The 25,147-nt window shown below is 56.2% G+C and overlaps 1 protein-coding gene across 3 annotated transcripts in view; it reads right to left on the minus strand.

Annotated features, from left to right (window-relative positions):
• The window catches only part of CBFA2T3 (CBFA2/RUNX1 partner transcriptional co-repressor 3), a 106,583-nt gene that overhangs the window by 65,172 nt on the left and 16,264 nt on the right, over nucleotides 1-25,147 (minus strand). The window contains exon 1 of one of the 3 annotated variants that reach the window (XM_054534296.1): nucleotides 879-1,089. The exons of the other annotated variants lie outside the window; for them this stretch is intronic. The gene's annotated coding sequence lies outside the window, so the exon portion shown is untranslated. Of the gene's footprint in view, nucleotides 1-878; nucleotides 1,090-25,147 lie in introns of those variants that run through there. 3 annotated transcript variants of the gene reach the window in all.

The raw sequence follows: 25,147 nt of genomic DNA on the forward strand, positions 1-25,147 counted from the left end.
TGGGCCCTGGAATGGGCCTGAAGTCAGCCGGCCTCAGCCCACAGGGTGAAGGAGGGGCGGGCACAGCCCGGCCGCGGCCCCAGCACACACAGGGCGGGCGCAGGGGCGGGGGAGCGCCAGCCCCGCAGTGTGTTCGGAGCCCAGCGGCTCTGAGTCGCCGCCACCAGCCTGGCCGCCTTCTGCTCCACGTAAGTGAAGTCAGCCGTCTAGGGCTGCGTTTCCAGCCATCTGTCCCTCCACAGAGGCTCACACCTCCCTCCCCGCTGTTCCCACAGCCTGGCTCCGGGCCTGCCCAACACAGATGGACGCTTCCCAAAGACTGTGCGCGCCATCGCTGCCACCCGGCTGTGCCGAGGCCCGCGGCCGTCAGGACCCCAGGGACCGCACGCCAGGCAGGGTCCAGGCCCCCCAGCGCGGACCACCTTTAGCCTGCGGGGCAGCGCCGGGGACCCGGGCAGGAGACGGAGGGGCAGGAGGGAGCTCTGGACCCTCCTCCCCAGCCCGGCCGCGGGCACCTCTGCCTCTCCCAGGGCCGCCCTCGGCCTCCCCACTCCCGGGTCTCCGTCACGCGGGCCGCGGGGCCTTTGTTAGGAAAATCGGGCGGCCCCAGGGGAGCCCGCGAGACTCCCAGCGCCCGGGCGCGTCGTTCACCCCGAAGTTTCGCCGCAGCCCCCGCAGGTCAGGCTCCGCTCATGGGGGGCTGCGCTCAGCCCGGATGGGTGGGCGCTGGGCGGGCTGGCTCCACCCTGCCGTGGGCACCAACTTTGAAAACGGCCCGTGCGCTCCGCGCGGCTGCGGCGCAGATCCGGGAACGGCAGCCGCGGGCGGAGTCGGGGGAGAGCGGCGGCGGCGGCGCGCGGGGCGGACACGGCACTTACGGTCGGGGGGTCCGAGGGATCGGGGGATCCGGGGGGCGGCGGACGGCGCACACTCGCGACTCGGTCCGGGAGTCGCTGCTCCTTCCAGCTTGGTCCCCGCCTCCACGACTCAGGGGCGGCTGCGCGCTGTCTTCTGGCGCCGCACCGGGCTCAGGCGCGCGGCGGGGCTGGGGCGCGCGGGGCGGCCGCCTGGGCCATGCCGGGGACTCGGCTCCGGCCACCCCGCGCGGGAACAAAGCGCGCACCCCGCCCGGGGCGGTCTCCGGCCTCCGCGGCCCGCGCCGGGTCCAGCCGCCGCGCCTGTGGCTCTAACGCCGCGCGCTCGCCCGAGAGTCTCACGGGGCCCCGCGGCCCCCGCCCCGCGCGCTCTGCCTCCGCCTCCTGCCCCCCGCCGCCGCCGCTGCGCCACCTGCCTCCCGCCCGGCGCCCATCGCGCTCAGCTCCGCCCCGGGGCGCCGGCCTGGAGAGGGGCTCCCGGCCGCCGAGAGCCGTCCCCAACGCCTCCGCCACCGGGGCGCGCCCTAAGAACTGGCCGTGGGGGCCGGGGCTGTGCGGAGCGCCGGGCGCGGGGCGCGGGGAGGGGGGCGAGGGGCGCACCGCCTCCTGCGGGGGGCGGCGCGGGGGGGGCGCAGGCGGGGGCGCGCGAAGAGGATGAGGGGCGCGGGCGCCGTGGAGGGGGCGCGGCTCTGGGGGGCGGCCCCCGCCTGCGCCCACCCTCTCCCCCTCCGCAGGCCGCGCACACCCACCTCGCAGCAGTCGGCGGCCGCGGGCCTCGCAGCTTTAGAGCCGCGGCTTCTGGCGGCCGCGCGGGAGGCTGAACGGGGGTTGGGGGGGTGGGGAGTTGGGGGGGAAGTCGCTTCTTTGGCCGCCGCCCCCGCCCCCCGCTCGCCCCCCGCGCGGCGCCCGGCCCGGCCCGGGGCCACCTCCGTGCGTGGCCGGCAGGGGTCGCGCTCCCCCCGCTCAGCCTCCCGGGCGGGTCCGATGCGAAGCCCTCGCTCCCCGCTGGTCCCGGGGCCAGGTCATTTGCATACGCTTTGCATTCATTTGCATATTGTGCGTTTCATGTCCACCTGTAGAAACGCCCCGAGCCGCTGCTCTGGCCTCTCCGCACTTTCTCTGCTGGCAGGCCCCCTCCCCCGCCCGCTTTGCCTTTCCCTAAAGTACTTTGTGGCGTATCTGGTGCATTTGCCTGCTTAGTACATTTTAGTAAAATTGGCGCGTTTTCCCTGTTTCCTGCCCCAACTCACAAATGCTCTTATTTCTTAGACACAAGCGGGTGGGGGGCCCAGGGGTCACCATTAGGAGACACAAGAGGCCAGACCTTCAGAGCAGCAGGGCCTTGGTTTGCCTCTCATTTCGCATAAATTTTGCATGTGACGGTCCGAGGTCCCCAATCCCCAATATAAAAATATAGCAACGTGTGAAACATGGCCCATTCCAGCTTTGTGCCGCGGGCCTTTTTCCCCCACCCCTCGTCCCTCTCATGGACGTGGCTCTGCCCACCTGAGCTGGCAGAGGAAGGGGACAGAAACCCAGAACGGGGGCTCCGTGAGGGGGAGGACAGCACCAGCCCCTCCTGCAGCCCCTGGGCAGCGGTCTGGTCAGCTGGGTCCCTAACCGCAGTGTGGCCCAGCCAGTTCCTCCAGCTCCTGGCTGTGGGAAATGCTGTCTAGAGCCCGCCAGACTCCGTGAAAATTGTGACACAAACGCCAAGCACCTTCATTCTCCTGGTTTTCAGACTGTGCTTAACATGGTGCTTGCCCGTGTGGCTCAGCCCAGTCCTTGTGGAATGGAGGGGGGGTTCTGAGCCCACCCCACAGAACAGTGTGAGTCCCCATGCGTTGGGTGTGTTGCCTAAGGTTACCGATTTTATGCTCGAAATTTATCCATCCTGGCTCCCTGGCTTCATGGGCTGTGAGGCACACTGGATTTTAAGATGCACCATTATTTTATGTGCCACTAAGAAAGGAAAACATTCTGCCGGTGATAATCCTAAAACGCCCCCAGGTTTCAGAGATTTTACAAAGCAACATAAACGTTGGAGTGGGGGCAGGTGGGAGAATTCAGCAGCGAAGCACCCTGAAGTCAGTCGGGCTGTGAGCTCAACAATGCCTGTGGCAGCTCTGGCTTCCCACAGAGCTTGGGAGCAGAAACTGGCCTGGACCTGGGCCGGAAGCCCTCACCCAGCACCAGCGGCACGTCCGTGGTCTCAGTTCTCTGGACCGCAGGCTTCGGGTGTTAAGTGACCAGTTGCAACGTCTCTGACTTACAGAGGGTGCTCACAACCATTTGAGGAGTGACAGACCTGAAGGCACCGAAGATACCACTGCAGCCATCAGACACCACAACCCAGGCGCTGCACCTGCCCTACCACAGCCCCTCCTCCCTCCTCATGAGAACCACGGTGGCATGGTAGAGAAGAAAGGGATATTGCAGGCAGGAGGGCTTCCTTTTGTGCTGTGAGTGGGTCAGCCTGATGCCTAGCCCAGCGGTCACAGGGTGGTCAGATGGTCCTGGCAGTAGCTGGCAGAGCTGGGCACTGTCTCTGCATTTCCCCCCGTGCTGTGCGGATGCTCCCGGAACGCCCATTTTACAGGTGGAGAGGCTGAGCCTCTCAGCCACGCAGACTTCCTGCTGCCTTATCCAAGGACTGGTTTCTTGCCCTGGATGCGGCCAAGTCACAGCTCCTGGGCATTTCGAGGAGACATTTAAGGAGGAGACTCCCAGCCCTATGTGAAAGATGTCTGCACTCTGTCCGACAAGGCCAGCGTCACCTGTGCGGGAGACAGACCGCGGGCGAGCAGGACCTTGGAGCGCCACACTCAGGGCTCGGGAGGAGGCAGACCATGGAGGAGGGAGCTCGATGGTGCACCCATGGAGCTCCCAGTGTGTCACTGTCTATAGAGGCAGGAGCTCAATTCACTTAAAAGAAACCACCACGGCCGGGCACGGTGGCTCACGCCTGTAATCCCAGCACTTTGGGAGGCCGAGGCGGGCAGATCACGAGGTCAGGAGATCGAGACCATCCTGGCTAACACAGTGAAACCCCGTTTCTACTAAAAATACAAAAAATTAGCCGGGCGTGGTTGCAGGTGCCTGTAGTCCCAGCTACTCGGGAGGCTGAAGCAGGAGAATGGCCTGAACCCAGGAGGCGGAGCTTGCAGTGAGCCGAGATAGCGCCACTGCACTCCAGCCTGGGCAACAGAGCGAGACTCCATCTCAAAAAAAAAAAAAGGAAACCACCTCCCCTCCTCATGGCATGGCAGCGTTTCCAAGTAAAGTTGACTCCCCATCAGCATCTAGTGCCCGGATCACACACCCATGGAAGCCCCGGGAGACTGTGCCTGGCTCTAGGGCCCGTGGCGCACAGCAGGGCAGCCCCAGCTTTGCTGACCTGTGCTGGGTGCGCCTCTGAGGCCCCACCCTGCTGCCCTCAGGAAAACAAACCCAGCCTTCTGTCCTGCCAAGTGCACTTCTGGCCATCCTGATCCCCCTCCCCAAAGGGCAGCATGCACATCTGATTTCCTTCTCAACCGCCCAACAGTGCCCAGCTCAAGGTTAGGATAAAGACGCGGTTTATAAACACTTGCCACAGGCCTCCCTGCACTGTCACCTCCCCGCAGTCATGGTCCCTTCTTCTGACACCAGGTAAGACTTGCTGTCTATGGGGCCCTGGTCAAAGGGCAGGCGCTAGGCCCTGTCATGTGCCCTCTGTGACCGTAGGAGGTAGGTCTTGCCACCAGCCTTGTTTGCCAGAGGAGAACACCAGGACCCAGAAAGCTTGAGTAATCGCAAAACACAGGCTGGTCTTTGGCAGAGCTGGGGTCCTGCCAGGCCAGCGTGGTCCAGCAGGAGGCCAGGCCATCACCGTTGCTGACCTTCAGAAAATAGTTCTGAGCACTATAGACTCTCAAACATTTTCTGTTGTAACTAAAAATCTGCAACAAAAGCTTAGATAGCTGCCAAGAATAGAAAGTCTGATACACTATAGGTATAGATATTTTAAAATAAGTGAGTGGCTAATGGATTCTAGATACCACAGCAATTTGATAGCCACTGTCGTTCATTAAAAATACCTGAATAAACTCTTCTTAAACACCTACATTTTCACTCAGCTCCCTACCTAAAACAGTGAGTTTTTAAATATAACACCAAAAGTATGATGTATAAAATAAAAATTTGGTAAGTTGGATTTCATTAAAACTTAATACTTCGGCTCTGCAAAAGACACTATGAAGAGAATGAAAAGACAAACCATAGGCTAGTAGAAAATATTTGGGAAACGCATATCTGATAAACAACTGTTATCTAAAATATACAAAGAACTCTTAAAACCAAACCATAAGAAAACAAACAGCCCAATTAAAAATGAGCAAAAGATCTGAATAGACACCTTATCAGAGAAGAGATCTAGAAGATGATCTGGCAAATCAGCATAGGAAATGATGCCCAGCAGCCTTGCCACTAGGGAGTGGGTCAGCAAAGCCACGAGAGGCCATGACACGCCTGTTAGAATAACTAAAACTCAACACACTGACAACCCCAGATGCCGGTGAGGATGTGAAGCAACAGGAGCTGTCATTCATTGCCGACAGGAATGCAAAATGGTACAGCCCTTTGGAAGACAGTTTGACTGTTTCTTATGAAACTACACACTCTTACCACGCAACCCAGCATTCATGTTTCTTGGTATTTACCCAAGTGAGTTAAAAACTAATGTCCACACAAAATCCTGCACATAAACGTTTATAGAAGTTTCATTTGTATTTGCCAAAACTTAGAAGCCACTGAGACAGCCTTCAATAGGTGAATAGATAAAATACTGTGGCATATGCAGATGATAGAATATTATCCATGACGAAAGTAGTGAGCTATCAAGCCATGGAAAGTGAACACTGATGGCCGGGCACGGTGGCTCACACCTGTAGTCCCAGCACTTTGGGAGGCCGAAGGGGGCGGATCTCTTAGGTCAGGAGTTTGAGACCAGCCTGGCCAACATGGCGAAACATCATCTCTACTAAAAATACAAAAATTAGCTGGGCGTGATGGCAGTGCCTGTAATCCCAGCTACTTGGGAGGCTGAGACAGGAGAATCGCTTGAACCCAGGAGGCAGAGGTTATAGTGGCAGTGAGCCAAGATCATGCCACTGCACTCCACCCTGGGCAACAGAGCAAGACTCCATCTCAAAAAGAAAAAAAAAGTGAATATTGCTAAGAAGTCAATCTGAAAAGGCTACATACTGTCTGATTCCAACTCAATAGCATTCAGGACAATGCAAAATGACGGAAATAGTGAAAAGGTCAGTGGTTTTCAGGGCCTTATAGATTAGGGAAGGCTGAGTAGGGACAGCAGAGAGGTTTGTTTGTTTTTGGAGGCGGAGTCTTGCTCTTGTCTCCCAGACTGGAGTGCAGTGGCATGATCTCGGCTCACTGCAACCTCTGCCTCCCGGGTTCAAGTGATTCTCCTGCCTCAGCCTCCCAAGTAGCTGGGATTACAGGTGCCAACCACCACGCCCAACTAATTTTTGTATTTTTAGTAGAGACAGGGTTTCACCTTGTTGGCCAGGCTGGTCTCGAACTCCTGAGCTCAGAATCCACCCACCTCGGCCTCCCACAGTGCTGGGATTACAGACGTAAGCCACTGCGCCTGGCCAAGTTTTTTTGTTTGTTTGTTTTTAGACAGGGTCTCACTCTGTCTCCCAGGCTGGAGTGCAGTAGCGTGATCACAGCTCACTGCATCCTTTGACCTCCCATCTCAGCCCCAGCTAATTTTATTTATTTTTTGTAGAGACAGGGTTTTGCTGTGTTGCCCAGACTGCACGGAGGATTTTTAGGGCAGTGACATTATTCTGTATGACACTCTAATGGTAGACACAAGTCATATGCTTGTCTAGACACATAGAATGTAACACCAAGAGAGAAGCCCAGTGTAAACTATGGATTTCAGTTAATGAAAAGGTGTCAGTGTTGGTTCATCGGTTGTAACAAATGTATCACACCAGTGCCAGGTGCAATGCAGGGACCCCCACCCCCACCCCCACCAGGGAACGAGCCGGAAAGAGTAATGAGAACTCGGTGCTGTCCACCCAGTTGTCCTGTAAACCCAGAACCACGCTAAAGAATAAAATCTACTAACTTAATTCAGCAGACAAAAATGAGGATATCAATAACATTTTATGTGCCGTTTAAAAGATAGATACAAATAGAGTCTTCTGCAGCCCCTGTCTCCCTCAATGCCTCCTTCTGTTCTACCCAGCCGATTTTTATCCTAATATATTTTCATGTTTGAAAGTCTTTTGATTCCCCTATCGTACAAAACTAGGTACATAATTGGAATGTCAAGATTTAAACATTTTCCTATGTTAAAATTTATTTCCTGGGCTGGATTATCATTATAATTACTGGTAGTATACAACTGATACAGACAATGTGAATGTGTTATGCATTTTGAGAACTAATAAGGATACAAAGTAGGCTGGGCTTGGTGGCTCACACCTGTAATCCCAGTGCTTTGGGAGGCCAAGGACGTAGGATCGCTTGAGCCCAGGAGTTCAAGACCAGCCTGGGCAACATAACAAGACCTCATCTCTACAAATAATTAAAAAGTTAGCCGGGTGTGGTGGTGCGTGCCTGTAGTCCCAGCTACTCAGGGGGCTGAGGCGGTGGGATTGCTTGAGCCCAAGAGGTTGAGGCTGCAGGGAGCTATGATCACGCTACTGCACTCCAGCCTGGGTGATGGAGTGAGACCCTGTCTCAAAAATAAAAATAAAGATACAAAGTAAATTTTTGTTGGAAGCCATCTCCTAAAAGGAGGGAGGGGCACTTTTTGGTAGTAGTTTGTGTATTCATGCATGAATAATACTGCCAGAAAAAGACAGGATTTGACATTAATTCCATTCCCGTGGTGGGTGTTTAATGTGAAAGCCAGAGAATCTTCAGTCCCATAAATAACTCAATCAGAACGGGAGCTGCGTCCTAACCATCTCACTGTGAACTCCTTCTGAGAGTCAGATGCCGCAAGCCACGTGGCAACTGGTCATCAAAGTCATTTTTAATAACTATCAGCTGACAAATCTGTTCTGTCCCCCCTCAATTCTGTTTTGTGCAAAGACAAGAAATCAGCAGGTTGCAGCAGAGACACATTCGTGGCGAGTGGGGAGCTGGGGGCAAGGCCCCAGGCTGGCCCCAGGCAGAGAGACATTGGTCTTTCTTGGGGAACTGGGAGAGGGTGACTGTGCAGGGGTAGCTGGGAAAAGGACCCACACTGGCCCAAGCAGGTTCTGCCTTGACCATCAGCCTTGGCCATCTGGTGTGGGCACCAGATGACGCGGCTTTAAATTGCCCACGAGGTCAAGGAGGCCCTCCCGGGAGGCAGAGAGGAACCCTAAAGCAGAGGGAGTCTGGGCTCCGGACAGGAGGCTTCCCTGCCTCAGGAGTATCTCTTGGCTTTCTCCTCTGGGTCACATTGGCATCGCTGCTTTTGCAGAATGAGGTTCCTAATTGTGAAGTGGCTTCATTTATGTATTCATTTCTTTCTTCCTTCACTCTCCGTATCCAATGGAAGGTAAGTTACTGAAGCTTGCCAAACCTCAGTTTTTCCTGTAAAATGGGGCTAAGAGCTGGCTGGCCTACACATTTGCAATGTGGCCCAAAGACAAGTTCGGAGTTCTCTCTTGTCTTTGTTGAACTTCACACGAGAACCAGGCCAGGCACAAACAGCTGGAAATCGGAGTTTCCCGCAGGACAACCAGCAGGCGCACGTGTGTAAAAGGGAATGTGGGTGGGATTGAGGTGGCATTTAAAATGCCTGGAGAAGCACAAACTCCCCAGTAGATGGTGTCAGGACAACTGCCCCACGTGGGGAAAATAAATTATATACTCCTTACTTCACTTGGAAAAATAAACTCCACTTGGGTTAAAGAATAAAATGCGGAAAACTGAAACAGTGAAAGGATTAGGAGAAAAAAGCAGAGCATTTATATAAAACCAGTTTAAAATTAAGGCAGCCGAGAAACTCTGAAAAATTTTTAAGAAGGTGGAAGGGTTTGGCCGTGTAGGCATGAGCAACTTCCATGTCCTGAAAGAGACAGGGAACCCTGATAAGAGATGGGCTGGGAGGCCGGGCGCGGCGGCTCACGCCTGTAATCCCAGCACTTTGGGAGGCCGAGGAGGGCGGATCACTTGAGGTCAGCAGTTCAAAACCAGCCTGGCCACCATGGCGAAACCCTATCTCTACCAAAAATACAAAAATTAGCCAGGCATGATGGTGTGTGCCTGTAGTCCTAGCTATTCAGGATGCTGAAGCAGGAGAATCGCTTGAACCCGGGAAGCAGAGGTTGCAGTGAGCTGAGATCGAGCCACCTGCACTCCAGCCTGGGTGACAGAGCGAGACTCTCTCAAAAAAAAAAAAAAAAAAGAAAGAAGATGGTCTGGGAGTGGGTGTGGGGACAAACGACAGTGGCCCCAGCACACAGATATTACTACAGAGAAGAACAATACAAGCACTCAACACTCAACAAACTTCATAAGTAGGCAAATCCCACAAGAAGAAAACAAAAGGGGCCAGGCACGGTAGCTCACGCCTGTAATCCCAGCACTTTGGGAGGCCGAGGCAGGCGGATCACTTAGGGTCAGGAGTTCAAGACCAGCCTGGCCGACATGGCGAAACCCCGTCTCTACTAAAACACAAAATTAGCTGGGCGTGGTGGTGGGTGCCCGTAATCCCAGCTATTGGGGAGGCTGAGGCAGGAGAATCGCTTGACCGGGAGGCAGAGGATGCAGTGAGCCTAAATGGCACCACTGCATTCCAGCCTGGGTGACAGAGCGAGATTCTATCTAAAAAAAAAGAAAACAAGAAAAAAAGGAACGATAACCCCCACCACTCTCGAAGTCACATGGCTTCCCTGCTTCTCTTCCTCATGCCTGGCCCCCTCCCCTCCTCTCCTGTTTCTCTTCACCTCTGTTTATCTGGATCTGTCTGTGCTTGTTCTGCATTTCCCTGTTCTCCAGGGCAGGAACCACATCAGTCTGTTCACCCCTCCCCTGGACCGGCACCGGCACAGAGGATCAGGAGTGTTGGCATCTGTCTTCCAGGTCTGTTCACCCCTCCCCTGGACCCACACTGGCACAGAGGGTCAAGAGTGTTGGCACCTGTCTTCCGGGTGTCCATCCCTCCGTTTGTTTGTTGAGTGACTGCATGTTCTCATTTCCTTACATACAGTTCTTCAAGAGGTATTATCCACATCTTATTTTATTTTCACCTTCTTTTCTGTTACCTGTATGTTTGAATTTTCCTATAAGTATTTTTGTTTCATCTTTGCTTTTTTAAATTAAAAAATCAGTTTTAAAATTGCGCCTGCAGTACAAAATCAGGGCGGCGACCGGGTTGCTGCCATTCCCTCCCCTCAGGTCTGTGGCTTTTCAGCTCCAGCTCAGGTCACAGACCGGCTGCCACGGCCCCAGGGTGGGCACAGGGCTAGCAGGACAGTCAGGCAGGCAGCCGCGGCCCCAGCGATTGGTCCAGGAGGAGGGCAGGTGACCACACGCGGCCAATCACAATCCTTCCCTGGGAGTTTTTGAACTGGAACAGGAGAGGAAGGACCTCTTCTTTGGTCTGCTTGGGAGGCAAGCCCAGAGTGGCCTGGACAGCTGCTGGGAAGAGAGGGTGGGCAGAGCGGCCGAGGGTGTGCTAATGGTTGGGTCTGTGGGGCCTGAAGCCGGTGCCCCTGCCCGTCCTATAGTTTGGTGCTTGAGCCAGCACAGTCCCAGGTCTCCCTGATGCCTCCGAGCTGGGTTTCTGTCACTTGTGGCTGCAGCATTCTGACATAGACTTTTGGCCCAGGACCCCTGTGCAGAGGTGGGTTTGGGTCTCCCCGGCCCCAGCAGCCCCAGGAGGCTGTGAGATCTAAGCCAAAAGCTGCTCTGGGCACCTGAGTGCTGAGACCCTGAGTGATGGGAACAGGCTCGCTGCTATGCAGAGACAGAGAGACTAATTTTTATTAGCCAGAGACCTGGCCAGGCCCCAGGGTGGATGATCTCCAAACCGCATGCATCCCGGCACTGACAAAGCCGTCTATCATCGCTGGAGCCAGGACACCCAGGGAGGCTCTGCCAGGCCACGGGGTGAGGGAGCTGCCGCCCTCCAATCCTTCCCCAACGCAGCACCAAGACGGCTTTCAGCAAGACAAATGCAGCCCTGCCACTCCCTGCCTGAGATAAAGTCTCAGCTCCTGAGCATGGGGTGCGTGCTGCTCACCCCCACCTCCTCTCTGAGCTCCAGCCTCACAGGCACACACCGCTCCCCTGCCCAGAACATTCTTCCCACAGACTCCTCTCAGCCTCAGGTCCCTGCTGAGCGGACATTCCTGCTGGGAGGCAGGAATTCCTCGACCTACCCTTCCCGAGTCTGGGAGAGACACCTCCCCTACCCCTAGGACAGCCCATCACAATTGTTCACGGACCTCTGTGTTCTCCCTGAACAAATACTTGGCGGACCCCCTGGAGTCACAGCTCAAGGCTTCCTCCCCCCCACCCCTGCACCCTGGGGACGGCACGTCCGGGACCCCCACGCAGGGCCTGTGTCGAGACGGCGTGTCCCACCATCGGGTTTGCTGCTGAATGAGCAGATGATCTAATGAGTGACCATCCTCACCCACGAGAAAAAACACAACCTGGTCTCCATCTGCCGGTTAGATCGGCCCCCAGTCCTGCTGGCCCCAGCGATGACAGAGGAGGAGGAATGAGGAGCGCCGTTCCTGGGCTGGGCCATCGCCTCTCTCCCTCGGCTGGGTTTGTCATGCTCAGCCAGACCCGCTCCCAGTGGAGAGGCCGAGTGACCCTTATTTCTGCCTTTGCATCCCTTTCTCCCGGGGCCTGCGGGGCTGACAGGCACACAGCCAGTGGTGAGGGTTGACGGAAGAGCGAACGAAGGAGTGGGTGTGGGGAGAGTCAGCCAGGCTCCCCATGTCCACCCAGACGGTGAGCTGGCCCTGCCCTGGAGACACTGTGTCCAGAGGCCGGCAGAGCCCTCAAAACGGTTCCCACAGCTCCCGGCAGAGCCCTCAAAACGGTCCCCACAGCTCCCGGTGGAGCCCTCAAAACGGTCCCCATAGCTGCCGCCCACTCTTGGGACCCTGAGTGTGGGGAGGCTGGGGTTGAGCAGTGGGGATCAGGATCTGGCAGGATCGGAATGTAGGGGCGTGGGGGCTCCCGGCCGGGGACAGCGCCAGCAGGAGTGGCCGGGACGACGGCGAGGTGAGGTGTCTGCTCCCAGGCTGTGTGTGGCTTGGATGCCAAAGCGCCTTTTGCTGTATTAGGCACCCTGAGATCTTATGTCTGCCTATTGAAGGCACAGTTTACTGCTGGGAAAATAAACATTTGGGTTTATTTCGCTGTGACTGCGTCCCCTGAATCTTAATCATATGTGTCTCTGGGTTTCCCTTAAGGGGGATGGCTCCCCTTAAGATGACTTTGGGGCTGCCATGGGCCTTGTCACCTGCATTGGGCTGGTGAGGACAGGGACAGAGATGCCCACAGAGCATGTGGGCTGTGCTCCTGCCCTGGGCAATTGAGGGTGGTGGCCTCTAACAGCTGACACCATGTCAGGTCAGTGGCCACCTAGCCGGAGGCTCTTTCATCTAGAGTCCTGGTCCTTCCGGACTTGGGCATGAATGTGCCGCGGCCATGCCTGGGTGTGGTCATGGACCCTCTACAGCTGCCTGTCAGAGAACTGCCCAGGAGCTCCCACTCCTCCTCCGAAGACCCCAAATCCCACCACTGACCAACACAGCCCCCTGACCACAGTGGGCTACCCCAGCCACCACGATGGTACCCCAACTGCTATGAAAGGTCCCCTGACCACAACAGGCACCCTGTCCACCATGATAGACCGGCCACCCATCTACTCTGACAGCCCCCTTCCCCAACAGCCCTGCCCAAGGCTCTTGACCCCAGCCAAGGCTCTTCACCCACCCAAGGGTCCTGACCCCAGCCAAGTCTCCTGACCACCCAAGGCTCCTGACCCCACCCAAGACTCCTGACCCCACCCAAGTCTCCTGACCCCGCCCAAGGCTCCTGACCCACCCAAGGCTCCTGACCCCAGCCAAGGATCCTGACCCCACCCAAGGCTCCTGACCCCAGCCAAGGATCCTGACCCCACCCAGGGCTCCAGACCTTGCCCAGGGCTCCCAACCCCCAGGCCTGCCGAGTTCCTGCTCCCTGAGGCTTTGGGAAAGAGGCCCTGCATGTCACCTGAGGCCATGTAGAGCTTCCAGACAGAATGGCCAGGAAACTGGGTTGGAGCCCTGTTTATCATGCGTGTGACGGAGGGCGGAGACCTGCATCACGGAGAATCCCACGCACACGGAGCTCACGGCCTGTGCCAGGGTGGGCAGGAGACCTTCACCCAGCCGCCGGGTCCCCGGGACGCAGCGTGTCCGCCTGCTTTTCCCCAGGGGTCTCAGGGCTCTCTGCTCTTTGAGCCCAGGGAAGACCCTGCCCCCCCAGGCTCAGAGCCCAGCAGCTCCCAGAGGGTGGAGGGTGGAGGAACACGGAGCTTCTACAGGCCTCACAGGCGTGGCCCCATTCATTCAGTTCCATGGGTCGGGGCTTCCCAGCAGGGGACGTGGAGGCCCGGAAGGCATTTGTCTGGAGTCACACAATTCCGTGGCAGAGGGAGGCGAGGCTGGGACCCACAGGCTCTGTCTCCATCACCCCAACCTGCAGCTGCCCCACCTGGCCTGGTGTCTGTTACTGGTGGACCCTGCTGGCAGTGCCCTGGGAGAAAGAGGCGCTCCAGGCGTGGGCGGCAGGGGCTGGCGTCTGCTCCTCGGCTGCTTTCCTGACCGAGTTTTGAACTGGACCGTGTGGCCCCTGCCCTCCCCCCGTGCCTGCTTCAGGTGGCATCACGGGGGCCTGCAGCAGCCGCACCAAGCCCGGCCCCTGGGGTTCTGGGCTGCCTGGCACCCTCCAGTCCACACTGTACTTTGCCAGGGCCTCTTAAATGCAGAGGCTGAACCACAGAAGAAGTGGCTCACCCGGAGACTGCGGCAGCCTGAAGTCAGGGCCCTCTACATCTTTGTCACGCTCTCCCCTGGAACAAAACCGCCCTTGGGCTTCAGGACCCAGAGGTTATGCCCACGGGCAGCTGCCCAGCAGAACCATTGTCACACGGGATTGGTTGCCTACTCCTCCTCCATCGACCCACTCCCCAGAATCTTCCCTCTCACCAAATGCTGCAGGTGGTTCTAACCTCACAGTCTGGACAGCCAGCTGATGGCCCCAGAGGTTCCTGGTCAGAAGTGCTGCCTTTCCCTGCCCTTGGGACACCCCCGCCCCCACAGCGGATGCCACTGCCTTTCAGGGCCAGTAGCAGACATGGCAGAGCACTCTCCGTGGGGCTGCCACCTGACTCGGGACAACAGTGCTACTTACACAGCACAAACGGGGTTGGAGATTGCGCAGAGACCAGGACGCCCCCTCAGCCCAGGAAGGACGACGCTAAGGTGATAGCCGGCCCCTCCACCCCCAGGCACATCCCCTTGCTGCCCCCAACACCTGTCCTCACTGTACATCTGGGAGGCCCAGAGAGGGTCGGTGGCTCACCTGAGACACACAGCTGTGATGAGACAAGTTTCTCAATAGACTGTCAGCCGAGCACAGATAAACTCAAAAGCAGATGCAGTGCACACAGTGGAATATTATTCAGACATAAGAAGGAAGGCGGGTCCGACACACACTCCAGCGGGGATGGACCCAGAAAACACGGGCGAGTGGAAGAGCTGGACGCAGGATCCCGCTTACACACAGCGCCAGAAAAGACAAATCCACCGAGGCAGGAAGCAGATCAGTGGTGGGCAGGGCTGAGGGAGGGAACGGGCCTGACTGCCTGTGGGCATGGGGTTTCTTTTGGGGGAAAATGTTCTAAAACTTGTTAGCAGTGATAGTTGCACACCTCTGTGACTCGGCTAAATGCCACTGACTTGTGTACTCGAGATGGGTGAGTTGTAAGATGTGTGGGTTAGACCTCAACAAGCCTGCTTGAAAATCACAGTAGACCCGGAACCAAAGTGCCTGTGAGCTGCTCACACTCCCTCGCTCACAGAGAGGCCACGGAACTTTGTCAGCGCACAGGGCAGTAGCGGGACAGGTGTCAAGGCCGTGCACGCCCACGAGGCCGTAGGAAGCCTGGTCAGGCTGTCGGGGCCTCAGACGGCACAAACCTATCCAGATAGGAAAGGGCCCTGGGCACAGGCTATGGCAGAAGAGACCTAAAATAGCTTCAAGAGCCCAAAGCTCCCAGGGAGAAGTTGAGGTTGATGTGGTCACCTCGAATGGGGAACTCCTCCAGGAAGGAAAGGAGAAGTTTTATTTGGGGCGGGGGTGTTAGAGTAATGCCAGGCGGGGCGGCGGGGGAAGAAGGTTCTGGGGCGGGGGCGTTAGAGTAATGCCACGTCCTAGTGCAGAGCTCGTGGGTGCCCCACATCCCTGGGCATCACACATGTGTCGTCTGGAGCAGAAGCCTGCTGGTGGAGAGGTGTCCTTCCTATTTCTCAGATGGGGAGACTGGGGCCTGGGTGGGGGCAGGTGGAGAAGCACAGTCGCTGCCCAGCAGCCCAGCACTACCTTTGGAGGGAGACAAACTCGCTCCCCCAGGGCCGGGGGCTGGGGGCCTCGGTGTGGCCTTTGGAAGGAGATGACCTCACTCCCCCAGGGCCAGGGGCTGGGGGCCTCAGTATGGCCCAGGTCTGCGCTGGCTCTGTGCTCTTCCCGCTGCAGGTGTGGGTCCCCTGTGGGCAGCTCTCACGCCACAGACCTGGCTCCCTAGGGGTACGGTCAGAGTGGGACCCTGTACTGCCTCGGCCTCCCTTTTCCCTTTGCCTCCATGGAGCAGGGCTGAGTTCCCAGAGGGCCGATTCCTCTCTCTGCTCTGACCCCTGGCAACCCTGTCAGCTGCTCATTCACCCAATAGACAAGTGCTGTGTGCCTGGGCTGTGCCGTGCCAACCCAGGGCCAGGATTCGGAGGGGAACAGAGAGAAAGCCCCATCCTTGCGATGCCAAGGTCCCAGCAGCTGGCAGGGCAACGCCCTGTTGATTGATGGGCTGAATCATGCGCCCACGTCCTTACTGGCAGGCACGCCGCATGTGCTCTGTGCCAGGTGTTCAGGCCTGGCCTGGGCCTGCTGTGTCCTGGTCTCATACACGCTACATGGACGGTCACATGAGCAGATGCTGTGGCCGTGGACGGGTGGTGGGGACAGGGCATGACCCTGTTGGGGGAGCAGAGGGGACTTCTTGCGGGAGAGAGTTGAAGTAGTCCTGGCGATGATGGTGGGCTCCCAGGAGAGGTGGAGAGAACACACGTGCACGCCTGGGGCGGAGAGAACACGTGTGCACACCCGGGGGCGGAGAGAACATGTGTGCACACCCAGGGGCGGAGAGAACACACGTGCACACCCAGGGTGGAGAGAACACATGTACACGCCCGAGGGTGGAGAGAACACGCGTGCACACCCAGGGTGGAGAGAACACACGTACACGCCCGAGGGTGGAGAGAACACGCGTGCACGCCCAGGGCGGAGAGAACATGCGTGCACACCCAGGGGCGGAGAGAACACGCGTGCACACCCGGGGTGGAGAGAACACGTGTGCATACCCGGGGAGGAGAGAACACGCGTGCATGCCCAGGGCAGAGAGAACATGTGTGCACACCCGGGGCTGGAGGCACATGGGTGTTCGGGGCCTGTGAGGAGGCCCAGGCACTGGGGCAGCACCCAGCACTTACAGAGCCTGCAGGTCTTGGACAGAGGTGCAGGCAGAGAGAACACGCATGCACGCCCGGGGCTACAGGTCTTGGACAGAGGTGCAGGCAGAGAGAACACGCATGCACGCCCGGGGCTGCAGGTCTTGGACAGAGGTGCAGGCAGAGAGAACACGCGTGCACGCCCGGGGCTGCAGGTCTTGGACAGAGGTGCAGGCAGAGAGAACACGCGTGCACGCCCGGGGCTGCAGGTCTTGGACAGAGGTGCAGGCAGAGAGAACACGCGTGCACGCCCGGGGCTGCAGGTCTTGGACAGAGGTGCAGGCAGAGGCAGGAGGTGGCATGAGTCATACCACCTGTAAAACCCAGGCGCAGTAGAGAATGTTCTAGAAATAAATGTGATGCTGTGATTGCCTGAGAGGGAACCCAGGTGCAGGAGAGGGAAGGTCCCGGGGAAACCCTCCTTTCTTTCTCCTTCCTCCCAGCAGCTGGGAAAGGCGATGGAGAGAAAACGGGAGCAGGGCAGAGACGGTGTCTGGGATTACTGGAGTAAAGGTGGCTCGTTGTTTAAAAAGATCATTAAGCCTGTCATCCCAGCACTTTGGGAGGCCAAGGCAGGCAGATCACCCGAGGTCAGGAGTTCGAGACCAGCCTGGCCAACATGGTGAAACTCCATCTCTACTAAAAATACAAAAATTAGCAGGGTGCGGTGACGGGCATCTGTAATCCCAGCTACTTGGAGGGAGGCTGAGGCACGAGAATCACTTGAACATGGGAGATGGAGGCTGCAGTGAGCCGAGATTGCACCACTGCACTCCAGCCTGGGCGACAGAGCCAGATTGTCCAAAAAATAATAATAATAAATTAAAATAAATAAATAATTAAGGTTCCAAGGAAGATGAGTCCGTTTCCCTCAGATGATTTTCAGTAGAAAACAGGCAGAGATAAGACAAGGTCCTTGATTCCCAGGTTTGTCTGCCCTCCCAGGACGGCCCACGAGATGTGAGCGGTATTCAATGACTCAGGCCTGCACCTGCTGGGCTGGGAGGGCAGGGCACTCTTCTGCCTCAAGCTCTAAGTTCAATGTGGACGGCATCTGTGAAATGGGACCACGTCACCTGCTCTGCTGAACTCACGGGGCCAGATGCCAGGTCAACGGGGTCATGGGTGCAGAGGCTGTTTGAAGATAGCAGAGAAGATGTGAAGAAAGAAGCTTGAAAATCCTGGTGTGAGAAGGGCCTCGGGAGTGTCACATTTGAACACTATTGATTTGTGGACTGGAACCTACTGGAACGAATCCATTTGTCACGGGGCATAAACAGAAGTCGGCTGAGTGAGGCCTCCACAAGAGGCTCAATTTTCCTTATGATAAGAGGCTGGCCTAGTCTTTGTCCTCTCCCCTTCTTCCTCCTTCCTGCCTGGGATGCAGACATGATGCCTGGAGCAGGGGCAGCCACTTTGCAGCCAGGAAATCATAAGCAAGAGGATAGTGAAGCTGAAAGAGCAGAAATGCCAGGTACCAGACAGTGTCGTTGCGGCACCGGCCTGGGCCACCCGCCTCTGGGTTTGGTCATGTAGAAACAAACCTTGTTTACACTCCCGTTAGGTTTTCTGTGATTTGCAGCTGACATAATCCTATTGGCTACAGGGATCAAATCCGTCACAGGGAGGGCTGCCAGATTTTGGAGATTACAAATGCAGAATGCCTAGTTAAATTTGAATGTCAGATAAACAATAATTGATTTTTAGCACATGTCCCAGGCAATATTTGAGATGCACTTACAATTTAAGAATTTGTTTATCTGAAATTTGACTTTAACTGCAACGCTATTCACCGATGAACTCACAGAATCCAGAGAGGCTGTGAGACTTGTCTGAGGTCTCACTGTGGGCAGGTGGTGGGTGGGGCCCTGCCTTCTGTCTTCCGCGGCCTCTCCTTGTTTTGATCCTGACCTGGTGTCTCTAGAGCTTTCTGAAACCTGCTGTAACAGATGTGTAAAGAAGGGGGCCTGTGAATGCCGCTAGAGCCTGCGAGAGGTGCTTCGAGATGGGGGCGCACGGGGAGTGATGGAACCTTCTGTAGGAACTGACACACAGCACTGGAGATTTCCACTGCATAGTAACCGACACGCAACCCTGGGCATTCCCACTGCATAGTGACAGATACTCAGCACTGGGCATTCCCACTCCATAGTAACCGACACTCAGCACTCGGCATTCCCACTCCATAGTAACCGACACTCAGCACTCGGCATTCCCACTCCATAGTAACCGACACTCAGCACTCGGCATTCCCACTCCATAGTAACCGGCACTCAGCACTGGGCATTCCCACTCCATAGTAACCGACACTCAGCACTCGGCATTCCCACTCCATAGTAACCGACACTCAGCACTCGGCATTCCCACTCCATAGTAACCGACACTCAGCACTCGGCATTCCCGTTCCATAGTAACCGACACTCAGCACTGGGCATTCCCACTCCATAGTAACCGACACTCAGCACTGGGCATTCCCACTCCATAGTAACCGACACTCAGCACTCGGCATTCCCACTCCATAGTAACCGACACTCAGCACTGGGCATTCCCACTCCATAGTAACCGACACTCAGCACTCGGCATTCCCGTTCCATAGTAACTGATACTCAGCACTGGAGATTTCCACTGCATAGTAACCGACACTCAGCACTGGGCATTCCCACTCCATAGTAACCGACACTCAGCACTGGGCATTCCCACTCCATAGTAACCGACACTCAGCACTCGGCATTCCCACTCCATAGTAACCGACACTCAGCACTGGGCATTCCCACTCCATAGTAACCGACACTCAGCACTCGGCATTCCCGTTCCATAGTAACCGACACTCAGCACTCGGCATTCCCACTCCATAGTAACCGACACTCAGCACTCGGCATTCCCACTCCATAGTAACCGACACTCAGCACTCGGCATTCCCGTTCCATAGTAACCGACACTCAGCACTGGGCATTCCCACTCCGTAGTAACCGACACTCAGCACTGGACATTCCCACTCCATAGTAACCGACACTCAGCACTCGGCATTCCCGTTCCATAGTAACCGACACTCAGCACTCGGCATTCCCACTCCATAGTAACCGACACTCAGCACTCGGCATTCCCACTCCATAGTAACCGACACTCAGCACTCGGCATTCCCACTCCATAGTAACCGACACTCAGCACTGGGCATTCCCACTCCATAGTAACCGACACTCAGCACTGGGCATTCCCACTCCATAGTAACCGACACTCAGCACTCGGCATTCCCACTCCATAGTAACCGACACTCAGCACTGGGCATTCCCACTCCATAGTAACCGACACTCAGCACTCGGCATTCCCGTTCCATAGTAACCGACACTCAGCACTCGGCATTCCCACTCCATAGTAACCGACACTCAGCACTCGGCATTCCCACTCCATAGTAACCGACACTCAGCACTCGGCATTCCCGTTCCATAGTAACCGACACTCAGCACTGGGCATTCCCACTCCGTAGTAACCGACACTCAGCACTGGACATTCCCACTCCATAGTAACCGACACTCAGCACTCGGCATTCCCGTTCCATAGTAACCGACACTCAGCACTCGGCATTCCCACTCCATAGTAACCGACACTCAGCACTCGGCATTCCCACTCCATAGTAACCGACACTCAGCACTCGGCATTCCCACTCCATAGTAACCGACACTCAGCACTCGGCATTCCCACTCCATAGTAACCGACACTCAGCACTCGGCATTCCCGTTCCATAGTAACCGACACTCAGCACTCGGCATTCCCGTTCCATAGTAACCGACACTCAGCACTCGGCATTCCCACTCCATAGTAACCGACACTCAGCACTCGGCATTCCCGTTCCATAGTAACCGACACTCAGCACTGGGCATTCCCACTCCGTAGTAACTGACACTCAGCACTGGGCATTCCCACTCCATAGTAACCGACACTCAGCACTCGGCATTCCCACTCCATAGTAACCGACACTCAGCACTGGACATTCCCACTCCATAGTAACCGACACTCAGCACTCGGCATTCCCACTCCATAGTAACCGACACTCAGCACTCGGCATTCCCACTCCATAGTAACCGACACTCAGCACTGGACATTCCCACTCCATAGTAACCGACACTCAGCACTCGGCATTCCCGTTCCATAGTAACCGACACTCAGCACTCGGCATTCCCACTCCATAGTAACCGACACTCAGCACTCGGCATTCCCGTTCCATAGTAACCGACACTCAGCACTCGGCATTCCCACTCCATAGTAACCGACACTCAGCACTCGGCATTCCCGTTCCATAGTAACCGACACTCAGCACTCGGCATTCCCACTCCATAGTAACCGACACTCAGCACTCGGCATTCCCACTCCATAGTAACCGACACTCAGCACTCGGCATTCCCGTTCCATAGTAACCGACACTCAGCACTCGGCATTCCCACTCCATAGTAACCGACACTCAGCACTGGACATTCCCATTCCATAGTAACCGACACCCAGCACTCGGCATTCCCACTCCGTAGTAACCGACACCCAGCACTCGGCATTCCCACTCCGTAGTAACCGACACTCAGCACTCGGCATTCCCACTCCATAGTAACCGACACTCAGCACTCGGCATTCCCACTCCATAGTAACCGACACTCAGCACTCGGCATTCCCACTCCATAGTAACCGACACTCAGCACTCGGCATTCCCACTCCATAGTAACCGACACTCAGCACTGGACATTCCCACTCCATAGTAACCGACACTCAGCACTGGACATTCCCACTCCATAGTAACCGACACTCAGCACTCGGCATTCCCACTCCATAGTAACCGACACTCAGCACTCGGCATTCCCGTTCCATAGTAACCGACACCCAGCACTCGGCATTCCCGTTCCATAGTAACCGACACCCAGCACTCGGCATTCCCGTTCCATAGTAACCGACACTCAGCACTGGACATTCCCACTCCATAGTAACCGACACTCAGCACTCGGCATTCCCACTCCATAGTAACCGACACTCAGCACTCGGCATTCCCGTTCCATAGTAACCGACACTCAGCACTCGGCATTCCCACTCCATAGTAACCGACACTCAGCACTGGACATTCCCATTCCATAGTAACCGACACCCAGCACTCGGCATTCCCACTCCGTAGTAACCGACACCCAGCACTCGGCATTCCCACTCCGTAGTAACCGACACTCAGCACTCGGCATTCCCACTCCATAGTAACCGACACTCAGCACTCGGCATTCCCACTCCATAGTAACCGACACTCAGCACTCGGCATTCCCGTTCCATAGTAACCGACACCCAGCACTCGGCATTCCCACTCCATAGTAACCGACACTCAGCACTCGGCATTCCCACTCCATAGTAACCGACACTCAGCACTGGGCATTCCCGTTCCATAGTAACCGACACTCAGCACTGGGCATTCCCACTCCATAGTAACCGACACTCAGCACTCGGCATTCCCACTCCATAGTAACCGACACTCAGCACTGGGCATTCCCACTCCATAGTAACCGACACTCAGCACTGGGCATTCCCACTCCATAGTAACCGACACTCAGCACTCGGCATTCCCACTCCATAGTAACCGACACTCAGCACTCGGCATTCCCACTCCATAGTAACCGACACTCAGCACTGGGCATTCCCACTCCATAGTAACCGACACTCAGCACTCGGCATTCCCACTCCATAGTAACCGACACTCAGCACTGGACATTCCCACTCCATAGTAACCGACACTCAGCACTCGGCATTCCCGTTCCATAGTAACCGACACTCAGCACTCGGCATTCCCACTCCATAGTAACCGACACTCAGCACTGGGCATTCCCACTCCATAGTAACCGACACTCAGCACTCGGCATTCCCACTCCGTAGTAACCGACACTCAGCACTCGGCATTCCCACTCCGTAGTAACCGACACCCAGCACTCGGCATTCCCACTCCATAGTAACCGACACTCAGCACTCGGCATTCCCACTCCATAGTAACCGACACTCAGCACTGGGCATTCCCACTCCATAGTAACCGACACTCAGCACTGGGCATTCCCACTCCATAGTAACCGACACTCAGCACTCGGCATTCCCACTCCATAGTAACCGACACTCAGCACTGGGCATTCCCACTCCATAGTAACCGACACTCAGCACTGGGCATTCCCACTCCATAGTAACCGACACTCAGCACTGGGCATTCCCACTCCATAGTAACCGACACTCAGCACTGGGCATTCCCACTCCATAGTAACCGACACCCAGCACTCGGCATTCCCACTCCGTAGTAACCGACACTCAGCACTCGGCATTCCCACTCCGTAGTAACCGACACCCAGCACTCGGCATTCCCACTCCGTAGTAACCGACACCCAGCACTCGGCATTCCCACTCCATAGTAACCGACACTCAGCACTCGGCATTCCCACTCCATAGTAACCGACACTCAGCACTGGGCATTCCCACTCCATAGTAACCGACACTCAGCACTCGGCATTCCCGTTCCATAGTAACCGACACTCAGCACTGGGCATTCCCGTTCCATAGTAACCGACACTCAGCACTCGGCATTCCCACTCCATAGTAACCGACACTCAGCACTGGGCATTCCCACTCCATAGTAACCGACACTCAGCACTGGGCATTCCCACTCCATAGTAACCGACACTCAGCACTGGGCATTCCCGTTCCATAGTAACCGACACTCAGCACTCGGCATTCCCACTCCATAGTAACCGACACTCAGCACTCGGCATTCCCACTCCATAGTAACCGACACTCAGCACTCGGCATTCCCACTCCATAGTAACCGACACTCAGCACTCGGCATTCGCATTCCATAGTAACCGACACTCAGCACTCGGCATTCGCATTCCATAGTAACCGACACTCAGCACTCGGCATTCCCGTTCCATAGTAACCGACACTCAGCACTGGGCATTCCCACTCCATAGTAACCGACACTCAGCACTGGACATTCCCACTCCATAGTAACCGACACTCAGCACTCGGCATTCCCACTCCATAGTAACCGACACTCAGCACTGGGCATTCCCACTCCATAGTAACCGACACTCAGCACTCGGCATTCCCGTTCCATAGTAACCGACACTCAGCACTCGGCATTCCCGTTCCATAGTAACCGACACTCAGCACTCGGCATTCCCACTCCATAGTAACCGACACTCAGCACTCGGCATTCCCACTCCATAGTAACCGACACTCAGCACTCGGCATTCCCGTTCCATAGTAACCGACACTCAGCACTGGGCATTCCCACTCCGTAGTAACCGACACTCAGCACTGGACATTCCCACTCCATAGTAACCGACACTCAGCACTCGGCATTCCCGTTCCATAGTAACCGACACTCAGCACTCGGCATTCCCGTTCCATAGTAACCGACACTCAGCACTGGGCATTCCCACTCCATAGTAACCGACACTCAGCACTCGGCATTCCCACTCCATAGTAACCGACACTCAGCACTGGGCATTCCCACTCCATAGTAACCGACACTCAGCACTGGGCATTCCCACTCCATAGTAACCGACACTCAGCACTCGGCATTCCCACTCCATAGTAACCGACACTCAGCACTCGGCATTCCCACTCCATAGTAACCGACACTCAGCACTGGGCATTCCCACTCCATAGTAACCGACACTCAGCACTCGGCATTCCCGTTCCATAGTAACCGACACTCAGCACTCGGCATTCCCACTCCATAGTAACCGACACTCAGCACTCGGCATTCCCGTTCCATAGTAACCGACACTCAGCACTGGGCATTCCCACTCCGTAGTAACCGACACTCAGCACTGGACATTCCCACTCCATAGTAACCGACACTCAGCACTCGGCATTCCCGTTCCATAGTAACCGACACTCAGCACTCGGCATTCCCGTTCCATAGTAACCGACACTCAGCACTCGGCATTCCCACTCCATAGTAACCGACACCCAGCACTCGGCATTCCCACTCCATAGTAACCGACACTCAGCACTCGGCATTCCCACTCCATAGTAACCGACACTCAGCACTCGGCATTCCCACTCCATAGTAACCGACACTCAGCACTCGGCATTCCCACTCCATAGTAACCGACACTCAGCACTGGGCATTCCCACTCCATAGTAACCGACACTCAGCACTGGGCATTCCCACTCCATAGTAACCGACACTCAGCACTGGGCATTCCCACTCCATAGTAACCGACACTCAGCACTCGGCATTCCCGTTCCATAGTAACCGACACTCAGCACTCGGCATTCCCACTCCATAGTAACCGACACTCAGCACTCGGCATTCCCACTCCATAGTAACCGACACTCAGCACTGGGCATTCCCACTCCATAGTAACCGACACTCAGCACTCGGCATTCCCACTCCATAGTAACCGACACTCAGCACTGGGCATTCCCACTCCATAGTAACCGACACTCAGCACTGGGCATTCC

Source organism: Pongo abelii, chromosome 18 (genome assembly GCF_028885655.2).
Source record: "Pongo abelii isolate AG06213 chromosome 18, NHGRI_mPonAbe1-v2.0_pri, whole genome shotgun sequence".
NCBI classification, from domain to species: domain Eukaryota; kingdom Metazoa; phylum Chordata; class Mammalia; order Primates; family Hominidae; genus Pongo; species Pongo abelii.